This window comes from Pezoporus occidentalis, unplaced genomic scaffold (genome assembly GCF_034315485.1).
Source record: "Pezoporus occidentalis ecotype Australia unplaced genomic scaffold, CSIRO_AGI_Poc_V1 ctg377, whole genome shotgun sequence".
Lineage (NCBI taxonomy): Eukaryota > Metazoa > Chordata > Aves > Psittaciformes > Psittacidae > Pezoporus > Pezoporus occidentalis.
Genome location: NW_026915699.1, coordinates 29,125 through 42,442, shown reverse-complemented (window position 1 = coordinate 42,442; position 13,318 = coordinate 29,125).

The following is a 13,318-nucleotide window of genomic DNA, read 5'->3' as shown; positions in this document are numbered from 1 at the left end:
CAAATCATTACGTGCAGGACCTTTCGGCCCTCTTCAGAGCAATGGGCTGTGAGTAATGAGCTCTGCTGAGAGTTTGCTGGATTTCACATACAACAGATGTAAAAGATGGGCTGGAGAGGGGGAGGAAAGGGTGGAAGAAGCCAGATCTGGCTGGGGGGGTGAAGTATTTGCCACTCACCTTTTCCTTTGACTGCAGCAGGCAGAGGAGGTTCGGGTCCTCCTGCACTGCTGTGATCTGGCTCCTGAGCTGGGACCAGGCAGGCAGGCAGGGTGCTGCTTGAACTTGAAGCTCTGAGCCCTCCAGGTGCTCCAGTACCCTTTCAGAAATAGGGATCCTGGCCTGGACCCTCCCGCAGCAGACCATGAGCAAACCCTCATCTCCCAGCAGTGTCTTCTCCTTCCTGCTGAGGCACAGGGTTGTCTGAGATGCCAGAACCTGGGACTGGATCCAGCTGCTCTTGCTCTTTCCAGGCAAAGGCCATGGGGATAGACAAAACCCAGTGCAGAGGTGGACAATCCCTGAGCTCACCCCAATCATTCAATGCTATCCCTGGATGGACATCATATGACTTGGGGTCACCAAGGGTAAAAGAGGCTTTGCACCCAGATCCAGGATGCTACAGGCTCAAGCCCTGAAGATAGCAAGTGATGCATGGGGTGGTTTTACCTCCACACACTGGCCTCCAGAAGGAAGCAGTGTACAGGACACCCAGCCTGGACCTCCTGCCATAAGACCAGGTCCGTGCTGACACCTCCACTTCTGGGAGCTCTCTGGACACCAGCAGGACCAGACAGGGACCTGCTGTTCCCATGGAAGAGGGGACAGGCTGCCACCCCAGCCTCTCCATTGCCCCTTTTCCTCTCAGCATCCATACCCAGAAGACACAAATTGTTCCCTCCAGGGGCTCTACTGGTCCTGCCACCAGCAACCACTGCCTCCAGCAACCAGCCTCCTGCTCCAACAGCACCAAGCACCAGCAAGCTCCCACACACAGAGCAAAGGACCCTCCATCTCAAGCCAGACCCAACCACTGGTGCTGGGAGAGGCAGACCCTGTGAGGGCTGACCCTCTCCTTCCTGCCTGGGGAAAGGTGGGGATGGAGGAGATGGGGGGGGGAAGCAGAAAACGAGAGCAAACCCTTTCACCGCAGACTTCAAAGTCATCATCAGCAGGAGCCTTCGGAACAGTTTAAGTACAAAATGAATTGTTTTAATATTTAATCAGTCTATAATAGGCCCAGGGATCCCAGTGGAGACTGTTTGCAGTTGAAAGGATGTCCAAACTGAGTTTCCTCCCCTGCAGAAGGGACAATGCTCTTTGTAGGAGCTCCTGCTCCTGAGACACATGTAAGGACCATCTCCTCTCTGCTGGCTTCACTCAATGCAGCACAGCACCCAGGACCAGCTCCCACCCATTCACCTGATGTGCTGAAAGCTTTGAGAGACATAACCATAAATCCTCATCCTGGAGGATAACGATTTAATTCTCCGATGAGCTCAGAATAAATTCCAGTCCTCCTCTCTCCCACCCTGTAACACCCTTCCAGGAGTCAGGCCCCCTTGGCCCACTGCACTCCATCTTCCCTGCGGGGTTGGGGGTGCACCCAGCTATTCAAAGGGAATTACTGGTGCTGGCAAGAAGCCCTTTGCCCTTCTGTGAATTGGGGTTCTTGGATTTGCAGGGAATATAAACCCAATTTGGCTCAGCCTTTTGCCTCCAGGATCAAGCTGTGGTCACTGTTGGGTTGTTACTGCATCAAGACCACATCCCACAGGCAGCTCTGGTCCGCTGAATGACCTCCAGCAGCCTCATTTCAATGGAGGGATGCCAAGGGAAAGGTCCTTTCACTGCCAGCATGACCCCAGACTGCATACTGGTTCCTCTCTCCCTTAATGGGGTTACAGCAACACTTTCTGGCCCTGGAGAACAGGGCTCACTGCACAAGGGGCTGTCTTAGCACATGCAAACCTTTCATCTGCTCCAGGAACAGAGCCTGACTGCTTTGTTCTCTGGGTTGGGAGCCCAGGGCACAGAGCAACCTCCGCCAAGCCCTTCAGCAGATCCAAGCACACCTCAGCGATGTGCACATGAGTCCCAAGGGCATGAGGGGCACAGGGTGCTTCTATTGCCTCGTATGCTTCCTTTTTCCTTCAGGAAGGGGAAAAGCTTCTGTTCCCAGAAGGAGGCAGGGATATTTTGCTCAGCACCAAGCCCCTGATCCACCATCACTCCCAGAGAGCAGCTCCTTCATCCCTGGTTAGTACTTGAGTAGCTTCCTCCTGGTCATGGCATTCAGCCACATGCGCCAAACTCAAAGTCTCCCCTAAATTGCTGAAAATATCTCACTTAAATTGCCCCAGCCTGGAAGAGGCGAATAACAAATCCAGCATGGAAACTGGCTGCTGTGCAGCAGCTCTTGCCACACAGCTCCAAGTACAGCGAGCTCTGCCTTAGGTAGGGGCCGCTCGATACTCACATGAGGATCAGTAGTGAGCTGAGGATGCAGCACAGCAACAACAGACTCAAGTGAAGCAGAGCTCAGCTCGCTGCTACGGATGTTAACTGCAAGGACATCAACTTCGGCGCTGTTGACAGCCTTCCAACTCCTAACCAGAGCTGACGAGTACAGAGAGGGGCTTTGGACGAGGGATGTAGGGACAGGCCAAGGGGAATGGCTTTAACCTGCCAGAGGGGAGACTGAGATGAGCTCTTAGGCAGAAGCTCTTCCCTGTGAGGGTGCTGAGGCGCTGGCACAGGGTGCCCAGAGAAGCTGTGGCTGCCCCATCCCTGGCAGTGTTCAAGGCCAGGTTGGACACAGGGGCTTGGAGCAAGCTGCTCTATGGAAGGGGTCCCTGCCCATGGCAGGGGATTGGAACTGGATGAGATTTAGGGTCCCTCCCAACTCAAACCAGTCTGTGAGTCTATGACTGTAAAAGTGGGAAACACATCCCATTTCCAGCACTGGCATCTGGTGCAGGAAAAGGTGCTGTTTTCATTCCAAAAACTTTCAGGAGGACATCTCCAAACAACAGCAGTATCATAGGCTTAGTCTCTGCTGTCTATATACTGAAGGCTATGGGGCTGTCACCACCCCAGGCTCATGGCAAGTGCATGCAGGAAGAAAGGAGCCTGGACTGCGACAGCTGATGATGGCTTTATTGCTTCTTACCTTGGCACAGGGGCAGGTCATCCCCTACTCCAGATGCTGAGATCTCTACAGGTACTACCAGACAGTGTGGGCAGGAGAAGCAGAGACCGGCCACAGCATGAGCAGCTGGAGGGACCAGAGATGCCCATGAGGCTCCTCAGCCTGCTGCAGGGGTGATGTGCAGCACCGCACAGGCATGCCCAGCACTGCAGCAGAGAGAACAACCCCTGCATGTTCAGAGCAACACCACCCCAAAACAGTCCTTCCCCAGGATGGGGTCATTCCTCCCCCTCCCATTTCCTACTTTTTGGAGGGAATCCCCAGAGTTACCCCACTGTGGAGTAGCCTGGCCTAGCCCAGCCCTTCAGGAGGATAAGAAAGATGTTGGGGGAAAACAAATAAGCCTAAAACCATTATCAATCAGGGTTATGCTTCCATTAGCTGCCCAGAGAATCCTCTGCCCAGAAGCAGCCTTCTCCTCACAGGTTTCAAGTTACTGCAGTTTAGCTCTCAGTAACCTGCTGGATGTAATAAATAACTCCATGGGCCCTGCATGGTAGATCTGGGACCATTAAAGATGCCGAGTTATTTTTACAGCGTTTCTTGGCGGAGGGCGGCGGGATAGAAAACATCTAAACTCTCCTCTACCAGCAGAAGCGGAGCCAGACCTTCAATCACTTTCCTACCAGCACCATCTTCTGGCCAACACCAGCCCCTTGCCCTGAGGCAGGAGCACAGGCAGCAGCCAGGGGCCTGGCCAGATGCAGGCAGCTGGAGGCTCAGACTGGAAGTGATGTGCTGGCTCCCTGTGTTCTGGTAGCACAGAGGACTGCAGACCTTCTCCATCCAGGCTGTGGATCTGAGGCAGGGTCCCAGCAGTCAGCACCATCTAACATCATGGTTACAGCACCATGTAACCCAATGGTCTGGTCTCTCCATCCTGGTACTGCTGTAGGGACCAATCATAAAATGGTTTGGGTTTAAGGGACCTTAAACCTCTTCCAGTTCCAAGCCCCTGCAACGGGCAGGGACACCTTTCACTAGAGCAGGTTGCTCCAAGCCCTCTCCAACCTGGCCTGAAACCGGCCTGGTGAAACCCAGAGGAGATACTTGGCATTGTTCACCTCCACATTCTTGGAAAAGGAAGGTTCCATCACCAGCAGGAGTTGAATAGCAGAGACAGAGACAGCCCAGCTGAAGGGAGAGCTGTGCCCAGTATCCAAAAGAAACCTTCTCCCCCACCGTGGGCAGTCAGCTGGCTAGATTTAGGTAAGATATTAGACATAAGTTCTTCCCTGTGAGGGTGCTGAGGCGCTGGCACAGGGTGCCCAGAGAAGCTGTGGCTGCCCCATCCCTGGCAGTGTTCAAGGCCAGGTTGGACACAGGGGCTTGGAGCAAGCTGCTCCAGTGGAAGGTGTCCCTTTAGTACACCACCATTGCCACCCCCCACACCCCCCCCCCAAGCACTTGGCCCTGGGAGTCATCTTCTCATTGTTCAGCTTCAACATTAGTAACTTCCAGGAAGGGGGAGAGAAGAAAAGCACACGGAGTCATTGCATCGACCTTCTCACGCACCCTGTGTCCAACACACACACATGAACATTCCATATGGATACTGGGACTTACTGTGGTCTGGGACAGCCTATGCCAATGACCCCATATCTCTCCATACAGACAGGCAGGATATGAGCAAACCAGCAGCTTGCAAAGAAGTCAAACTCTGGGCAAGTGTCCTGGGGAATGAATTCCACAAAGTCCTTTCTTCTCTGCAGGTCAATGACACATCAAAAGAGACTTGAATACTGCCAGTAAAGCTGAGATAAGCCTTGCAGACCACTGCACTTTTGGCTTCTGCATTTTTCTCCTATCACATGGCTGTGGCGCACTGAGATGCTCCTGCTCATTCTTTCTCTACTCCCCAAATGTTCCATGGTTGCCCAGCTCCTCCTAGAAGGAGAGCTAATGCGAACCAGTAAGTTCAACAATCCTGCTGAAGACTACAGTCACAATGTTATATGCTCTGTCCATAGTTAGCACTCGTAGACTTGTCCCAGGCTGAGATGTCAAGAAAACACACTGTAATTCCTCTAACAAAAGGCAAAAACACATGGATTGGCCTTGTGTTTGGTGTCTCAGCTTTCTCACAGGTGACATAACTTTCACTATTGTGAGCACATCTACCATCATGCTCATGTCTGAAGAGCTGTCAGTGATTCATTTCATAGGGCATGGAAAATATCTTAATTACACTCAAACTAGTTGTAGCTACAGGTTTGATCCCCAGTGGTGTGAGCTGGGAGAGAACCTGGCAAACTGTTATTTGTAACCCCAATGTCCAGTAGCAGGCATCAGGGAGGTGAAATAAAGGAGGCAGTCCCTGACCTCACCTGCAAGCAATATTTGGCATAAGTGAAATAAAACCTGACCCAGCAGAAGCAGGGGGTAATGTTTTTTTGCTCCATTAACCAAGACAACCAGCAGCTCCCTGTTACAAGACAATCCCCAGCATCTATAGTGATAGCTGCAACCACTGCCAGCAGAGAGGGTCATTACCAGGAAGACCAGGCACTATCTCCACTCCTCAGCCCCCACAGCTGTGGGTGCAGCTCTCCAGGTCTATGCCTTCCCTAGACCATCTCTCTGACCCCCCATCAACTCCTACTGCTCCCATGAGCATCCTTGCCATGACAAGTTACACTTCTGCCTGTTCTTAGCTCTCCCTGTAGGAGCCACACAGCTTCCCTCTCAGCATCAGGGATGCTGAGCAAACAGACTGTCCTACAACCAGCACCACCAGCTGCCATGAAGCCATCCCAATACACACACCAAACCACTGACCTGATTTAATGGGAATCATTTGGAAACCATGCAGGATTTGAGCCTGACAGCACTGGAGATGTCTCCTTTAACCCTACAGGCTGCTGGCAAGAAGAGGTTCCGGGGCAAGAGGTTCTTTTTCAGACTTTCTGCTTTTCAGGGCAGAAGGTTAATTAGCTAGCAGGGTAATGAGGAGTCATTAAATCTGCCGGCACCATGCTGTTAGCATAACAAGGGCAGACCAGGAAGGTTAAAGCTGGGATTCTTGTTTTGCCATTGTCTTCAATTAACCTTTCTGTGTTTTCGCAATGCTTTGGGCCCCAGAGAGGTTCTGGGTGCTCTCCGAGGCTGATAATTAGCAGAACACAGAAACAAACTTTCAAGTAACTAGCATGACCATTTTGGCTTTCAGCTTAAAATAAACAGGCAGGACTCAGCTTACCCTTTGAGCAATGCCACTGCCCCATCAAAGCTGAGGAGGGTGAACTAGGTGCCTGGGGCTTTTCAATTGTTATTCTACTCTTGCCTTCACCTCCTCAAGTGGGAAGTGCTGGGGGCATATTTCAGCCCTCCACCACCAAGATCCCTTTACTCTGCATTAGCATGGCAGGCACCAGGCACAGCTAAGGCAACATTCCCTAAAACTGGAGTCTAGGTGGGTGGTTGGGAGGAAGGTGTTCCCACCACCTTAGTCCACACACGTGAAGTTGTTGGTCAATCAGCCTTTAAGAACCTGTAGGATGTCCACAGGGCAATTCAGGGCCTGTAGATTCAGACTCTCCCCATTAATTAAGAAGCAGGGCTATGACCTTACCTGAAGTTACCCCAAAATAGATGATTTAAATCACAAATATTTCTGTGGGACATACATGAATAGCTGACGCATCCCAGGGAGGCTCGGTGTGAAAGCCCTGACCAAGCACCACCTGTGAAGGATGACTTGGTCAGTATTGACACCACCTCCACACATTCTGCGCAGTTCGGTGTGATGAATGGGGAAACAAACACCTGGCTGCAGGATTCAGTTCCTCTGATGTTGACTTTTGCCTAGTCTTATGCAGAGAATCTCCCTCTGGGGTCTTCAAAATCCTGACCCTGCCTCCGTTGATCAGAGACAGGCTCTTACTCTGAGGGAAACTGCTCTAGGACAGCTAAACTACTTGCCCAAGCTTGGCCAGCTGCACCCTAACACAGGAAAAACTTTAAGCAAAAAGGCTTGTGAAGCATTTGGATGCACCCTCTGGATATCAGGACATCTTCAGCCCAGAGGGTTGTAAAAATAAGACGTGCAAGCCATGACCAGCGGGTTGGGGAGGGCTGATGGTGGATGAGGGAAGTGATGGACTAAATACTTTCTGGGATTCCTTATTCCATCAAACTTCTTACATGTGAGGAAGATCTGAAAAGACTGATGATCGTTAACATGGAGACAGAAAAGAGTCTGGAAAGGTTTGGGTACTTTTCTTACTGTGATAAAGCTCCTGGCTCTGTAGGAAGTGTTGGTTTCTCCTATAGCTTTTTATCATAGCATCAACATCTTTTTTTTCCTCTTGTCACTTCATCTGCTCTCTGTTGGGGCTCTTCTCCCATCTTTGATCTACTGACAGATGCATGGTGAGACTGTGGCATCCCAGCACATTGAACCAGCTCCTTCCCTCCAGAGGCTGTCAGCAGAGCACACAGGGCTGTCTCACCTGCTGTGTTTCCAGGGTCCACGATGCATTCATTGGTGGAGAGACAGCTCAGCATAAAGGAGCCTCGCATCATCATGTGTTTAGCAGCTAATCAGAGGGAATCAGCTACTGCCCATACACTACTTTCAATTCCTAAAGGAAGTCTGTGGGTTGACCAATGGGATGTGTCCATAAGAAAAGCCTTCTCATCAGTCCATAGGAGCAAGAACCATGTTGTACAGCTGCTGCATGCAAGAGCACATAAAGCTCCCCAGAAAGCATTATAAGAGCCTGAGATGGAATATTGGGAGTATTTTCAACATGAAGCCTCCCACCCAATAGTTTTCTTTCCTTCTTTGTTCTGCTTGTGGGAGTTAATGGAGCAGGAAGATGCTTCCCGAGACAGGATGTCCCACACCCACTGTCCTTAACTCCACCATCAAGATGGATTAGCCATGGTGGGGCTCACACAGGGGGAGCAGTCTCCAGTCACATGTGCTGCTTGTGACCCAGCAGCTCTCCTGGGACACACAGCCCTCCACAGAGGATCAGTGTCTCCTCCACACAGAGACACTATTGACAAGCCTCACATGAAATCAGTCAGTCCTAACATGCGTGATCGGGTTTTGTCTCCAGGCCATCCTTGATACACAAGGCAACTCCTCTTTCTGCATTTTTTCTTTTCCTTACCCCTTTAGTATTATCCCAGCTCCAGTCCAGAAGTATGAAAACCTTCCCCGAGCCCTTCCATACACTCGTATTGCTTGACTCACTCTGGACTCTGGTTGAGTTTCATGTTGCCTCTCCCAGCACATCCCCTCCAGCATGAAGCCTGCAAGGACAAGATGATCACTCCACATGGAACACATAGTGAGTGGGACATTTAGGAGATGCCAGAGTTAAAGGCATTTTATACTTTACCCTTTCTCACTTTACCACTGGTAAGCAGCCAACTAACACTGCTTGCAAGCAGCAGTGAGGGGGGTGATATGGTTGAATGTAGGGAATCACATGTTAATCTTGCTCTCCTCATAAAGACTCTACATATTGTTTACCCAATCTATCTCCTGCTGTATTTCCTCATTCCCATTTCCTGGAAAGGTCAACAGTACTTGCAGAAGATGAAGCTTGCATTGGTGGCTCCTCAGGAAGAAGCCATTAATCTTTATAATTATCTCCAATTATTTCAAGAGCAATAACCCTTTTGTCCAAACTCTTCTCAGCCCTTCATATCCCACCAATAGTGCCAAGCTGGTTTGAACGCCACACTAAGCCTGGTAGATGCTTCTTCTCTGTTTCTGGAGAATCCTCAAGATCTGAGGGATTTCTGAAGAAACAAGTCTTCTTTCCATCAACATCCTCCATTCACACTAGTTTCAGCAACTTCATTGGAGTAGAGATGTCCACCGTTTCTGAGACTTCCTTGAAGGCTCCCTCAACACATGAGTAGTATAGTTATCCTGAACTCTGATGGCTTCCAATCAGGGCTGTCTTCTAAGACATCTGAAGATGACAAGAGGCTTCTGCTCACTGAAAGCCCCAATTCATCAAATGGCAAGCAGAAACTCACCTACACACATGGACCCTCAGACAGAATGGACAACCTTCAAAGAGAAGGAGCTGGCAAATTTTCTATTTGTGACTACTGTCATGAAACATTCTGTGCCTCAGAAGTGAGGCTGCAAATGCCCTCTCATCTCCAGACAGCTTGACTTCAGTTGGCCCCAGCTGATAAGTTACAAGAAAAGAAACAGTGTGGGGTCATCTTGGACTCATGGGAACAGCAGTGATCTGGCTTTGCGGTGCAGAGATGCCTTCTGAGACATTCCCTCCTCAAATGGGAAGGAAAATCCCAGCACCCCATGTGTTTTAAACAACCCATTCCTCCAACCACCCATCCTGACTGGTGGGGAGGGTTGTGGCTGCAAACAAACACAGAATCATACACAGATGAAAGTACTCAAGCAATTGCTATTTTCTAGCCCTTTGCAAAGGAGCACATCAGGAGAATTTGGTGGGATCCACCCTGGAATTCCTGAAGGTTTTGTAGTTGGGGCTACACGCAAGATTATCTGTAGCTCCTTTTAGACTGCTACAGGTCAGGAGGCATGACTGACAAGTATATGGGGAAAGTGGGACTTTTCATCCCACTGCTTCGAAGCTTTCCCAAGCAAAAGGAGCATCTCTTCAGACTCCCCATAAGAAAGGAAACAAGTAAAGGGCAGGACAGGTGTTGGCATCATCATTTGCTCTTTTTATTGTCCATTGCTATGCTGGTTGTGCCAGGGGTTAAAACCTGGTGAAACCAGCCTGGAGGGAGTGAAGGATATATAAGTTAATCATCAAAATGATAGTAGCACTGGAGAGCCTGACCAGAATGAAAAGCACCCCTGGACAGATGCCAGAGCAGTTCTCCAGCACTTCAGACCTCTCAGGCAGAAGCAACAGTGTAAAGGAAATGCTGGTTGCAAGATTTAAGGAGTGGAGGCAACCAGAGCACTGCAGAAGGGCTGGAGGACAAAGGAAATGGGAGAGAAGAGAGGATGGGAAGGAACTGTAACATGCAACAAGATGGTCCCAGTGGTAACTCCCATTCCTTCCTAAAGGTGAGCTCAGGAGGCAAGCTTGGATATAGCTTCTCCCTATAGAGATAAGCTCCCTCCATGACACCCCAAAATCAGCCACAAAACTCTCCTCCACATTTCTGCTCCTTGAGGGGCACCCCTACCACACACAAGCACCATTCCTTCGCTAGGGACCCACAAAAACCAGCAGCTCCCTCAAGGACAGGGAGCCAAAGGGATAGCACAGCTAGTGAGACAGAGCCCCACCACCCAGGGCCTGCCCCACAGTACCTGATCAAGGCAAGCAGGGCAGGGCTAGAGAAGGCAGCCAGGTCCAACCAAGAGCTGAACTCAGTGGGTAAGCTCATAGCAACAGGCACATTTTGAGATAAGGGCATGGCTCAACAGCTGAGGAGAGTAAGGCTTTTAGACCTGAACTGTTATAGGATGCTAGGGCCCGTGGGTGGGGTGGAGCACCCAGGTGAGGCTGCTCAGGGCCATTAAGACCAACCAGCACCCTCCAGGTTCTGACAGCCACCTCCAGCCCAGGCCTGAATAAACATCTGCATTCATTTTGCAGGAGTGTGAATGTGTCCACAAATTAACGGGGTCTAAAATGAACCTCTTAAACAATTCTTCCAGATATCTCTCTACTGGAGGACCACACCTGTGTGATCTGATTCCTCTCATGCGATCACACACAAAAAACAGAGCACAACTGACTCTTTGTGGGACAGTTCCAAACTTATTTGCCTGCGTGTTAAATGCATTGATTCAGCCTTGAAGCAGAAGCGGTTGTTTTTCTCTCAAAGCTTTAAGGACTGCTGTTCCAGTGGCTTTGACTCAAAAGCCATCAACATCTTCCCACAGTTGGCAAAAGGGTTGGATGCCCCGATCTGTGCCTCTCTCTGCACCACAGAGATACGCTGATCACACCAGGAAGCTGATTTCTTGCTGTGACACTATCATGGGACTTGGCTTTACTTTGGTGTTGCAGCTTTGAATAGTTAAACCTTAGCTCCCAGGCAAAGTCATGCATGGGATGATTTACTCCAAGATGAGCAGGAGGGCTGCAGATCACAGGCCAGGAACAAACTCCACTTTAACTCAGAGCTTTGGAGAACTAATTCCAATGAGTATTCCAAACTGGGAATGCTAGACCTAAAGCTGCTGCTCCAAGACAGTCCCAGAGTGCACGAACAGCCCAAAACTTGTTTGCCATTCACTTCATCTGACCTCTTCCATCATGGTAGCACTCTTAGTTGCATTGATTCACAAGATCTTTGCTGTGACATAAGAAATTCATGCTTCTTAGGTTTTACCTATTGGCTCTTTTTCTTGTGATACTGAAGAATCACAGGGGTAGGTCAGGTAGGAGGAGGGAAAGGCATAAGGCTGTTGGAGATGGCCAAGAGCTGATCCAAAGCCTACGCTAAGAGGAACAAAAGGATGTAAGAGGATGAGCACGGGATGTAGAGATGAATGAGGTACTTGAGACAGCTACACTCAGTGCAAAAATGTGATGTTTTCACCTTAGCTGCTTGCATACAAAATAAACTGTAGAAGCCATTGAAGTTTGCCTGCAAAGGTAAGTTTTCAGAACACATCCTTCCAGCAGCTCAAAGCAAAAGCTGTCTGCTCTTTCTTGTGATATGTTTGTGGTATTTCATTACAATGCAGATCTGTCCATCTTCTCAACAAGTATGACTGAAGCATTAGCAGGAGACACTGACAGATGGATGATGGTCTTTAGTAGAATCTCATCCAGATGCTCTCTCAAGGACTTGAGAGTATGTTTGAAATCTTAGCTCCAGGCTGCAAATCAACTGACCAGGCTTAAAGGCAGTGTGAAGACAGAGAATCAGTCTCCTCATCTAATATATCAATGAGGAGTCAGTGTTTTTCTGAGCTCTGGCTCCTCTGAGCTTGCCATGCTCGGGACTTGCCAATCTTGCCAAGCCATCTTCTGTGCTGCTTGGATGTGAATTGCAACCCAGCTGGCAGCAGAAAACCAAATTAATTATACTTGATGTGTCTTCAAAGCCTAAGGGCAGTCTGTGCAAAACAGACCTCATGAGCCTGGCTGCACGGAGCTACATTGCTGGTTGCTCCTAGATTGAACCATGACTTGCTTCAGATTAGTTTCTTAATTCTGATAATTTAAGTGACTCTTGACATCAGCCTTGAAGCTGAGTTGTGTTTCAAGGGCACTATTTGACTCTGTGTAAGAAACTGGGGGTCTCTGAAGGGGGCTGGAGCCCTCCTTTGAATCCAGCAGAAAAGAAAGGCCCATTCATTCCCCTGTCACATGCAGAAACATGACTGTCCCAAAATAGGGCTGCAGGATACCTCTCCAGTGGGGTCAGCAGGAGGGGTGCCATGTGGGCTCATGAACTCTGGGGAAAGAGCTAAGGAAAAGCTGCAGCCCTCCAAACCAGCCACAGGATTAAAGGAGGCACCGCCTGAGATGCCGTGACTTCTGCCCTGGGTGGGGAAGGGCTATTTGAGGTGCATATTTCCTGACCTGTCTGGGAGCGTAAGGGTGCAGAGGGGTAGCCTCCCTTAGCGAATGGTGGGAGGTCACCTCCTGATGCCCTTTAAAGACACCAGCCCAGGAGGCTGGGAGCAGGTTTGTCTGCAAGCTGTGCAGCAGCACTGACTGTCTGCAGGATCATATGGTTTGGAGAATGACAAGAGGAATCTCATGAAGGCACTGCTCATGATTTCCTGTTCAAAGGCAGGTGGAGAGCAGAGAGGAGTCTTGAAGCCAGGACGGTGCCCAGAGCCTGGACTGGCTGTGTGGTGGATGGGGGAGGCTGGTGTGACCCTACAGCAGCACCAGTGCTCAGGCCCTGCCCTGCATCCTGAGCCATCAGACAGCTCAGGGTGCTCAGGAACCACAGCAAAGACCCCAGAGCTGCCATGTGAAAAGACAACAGCACAGCTGCTTGCAGATGAGAGCATGGTCTGAAACCTGTTCCCAGCCTGCTTCACCTAGAGCAGGGCTCGGGGAGACCGACAGAGGGAAAAGTGAGGCTTGTCTCTCCTCAGCACCTCAGGAAGGGCTTGTTAAACTCTGCTGTCTGATGGAATGGAAACCACGAGTCCCCTCTGC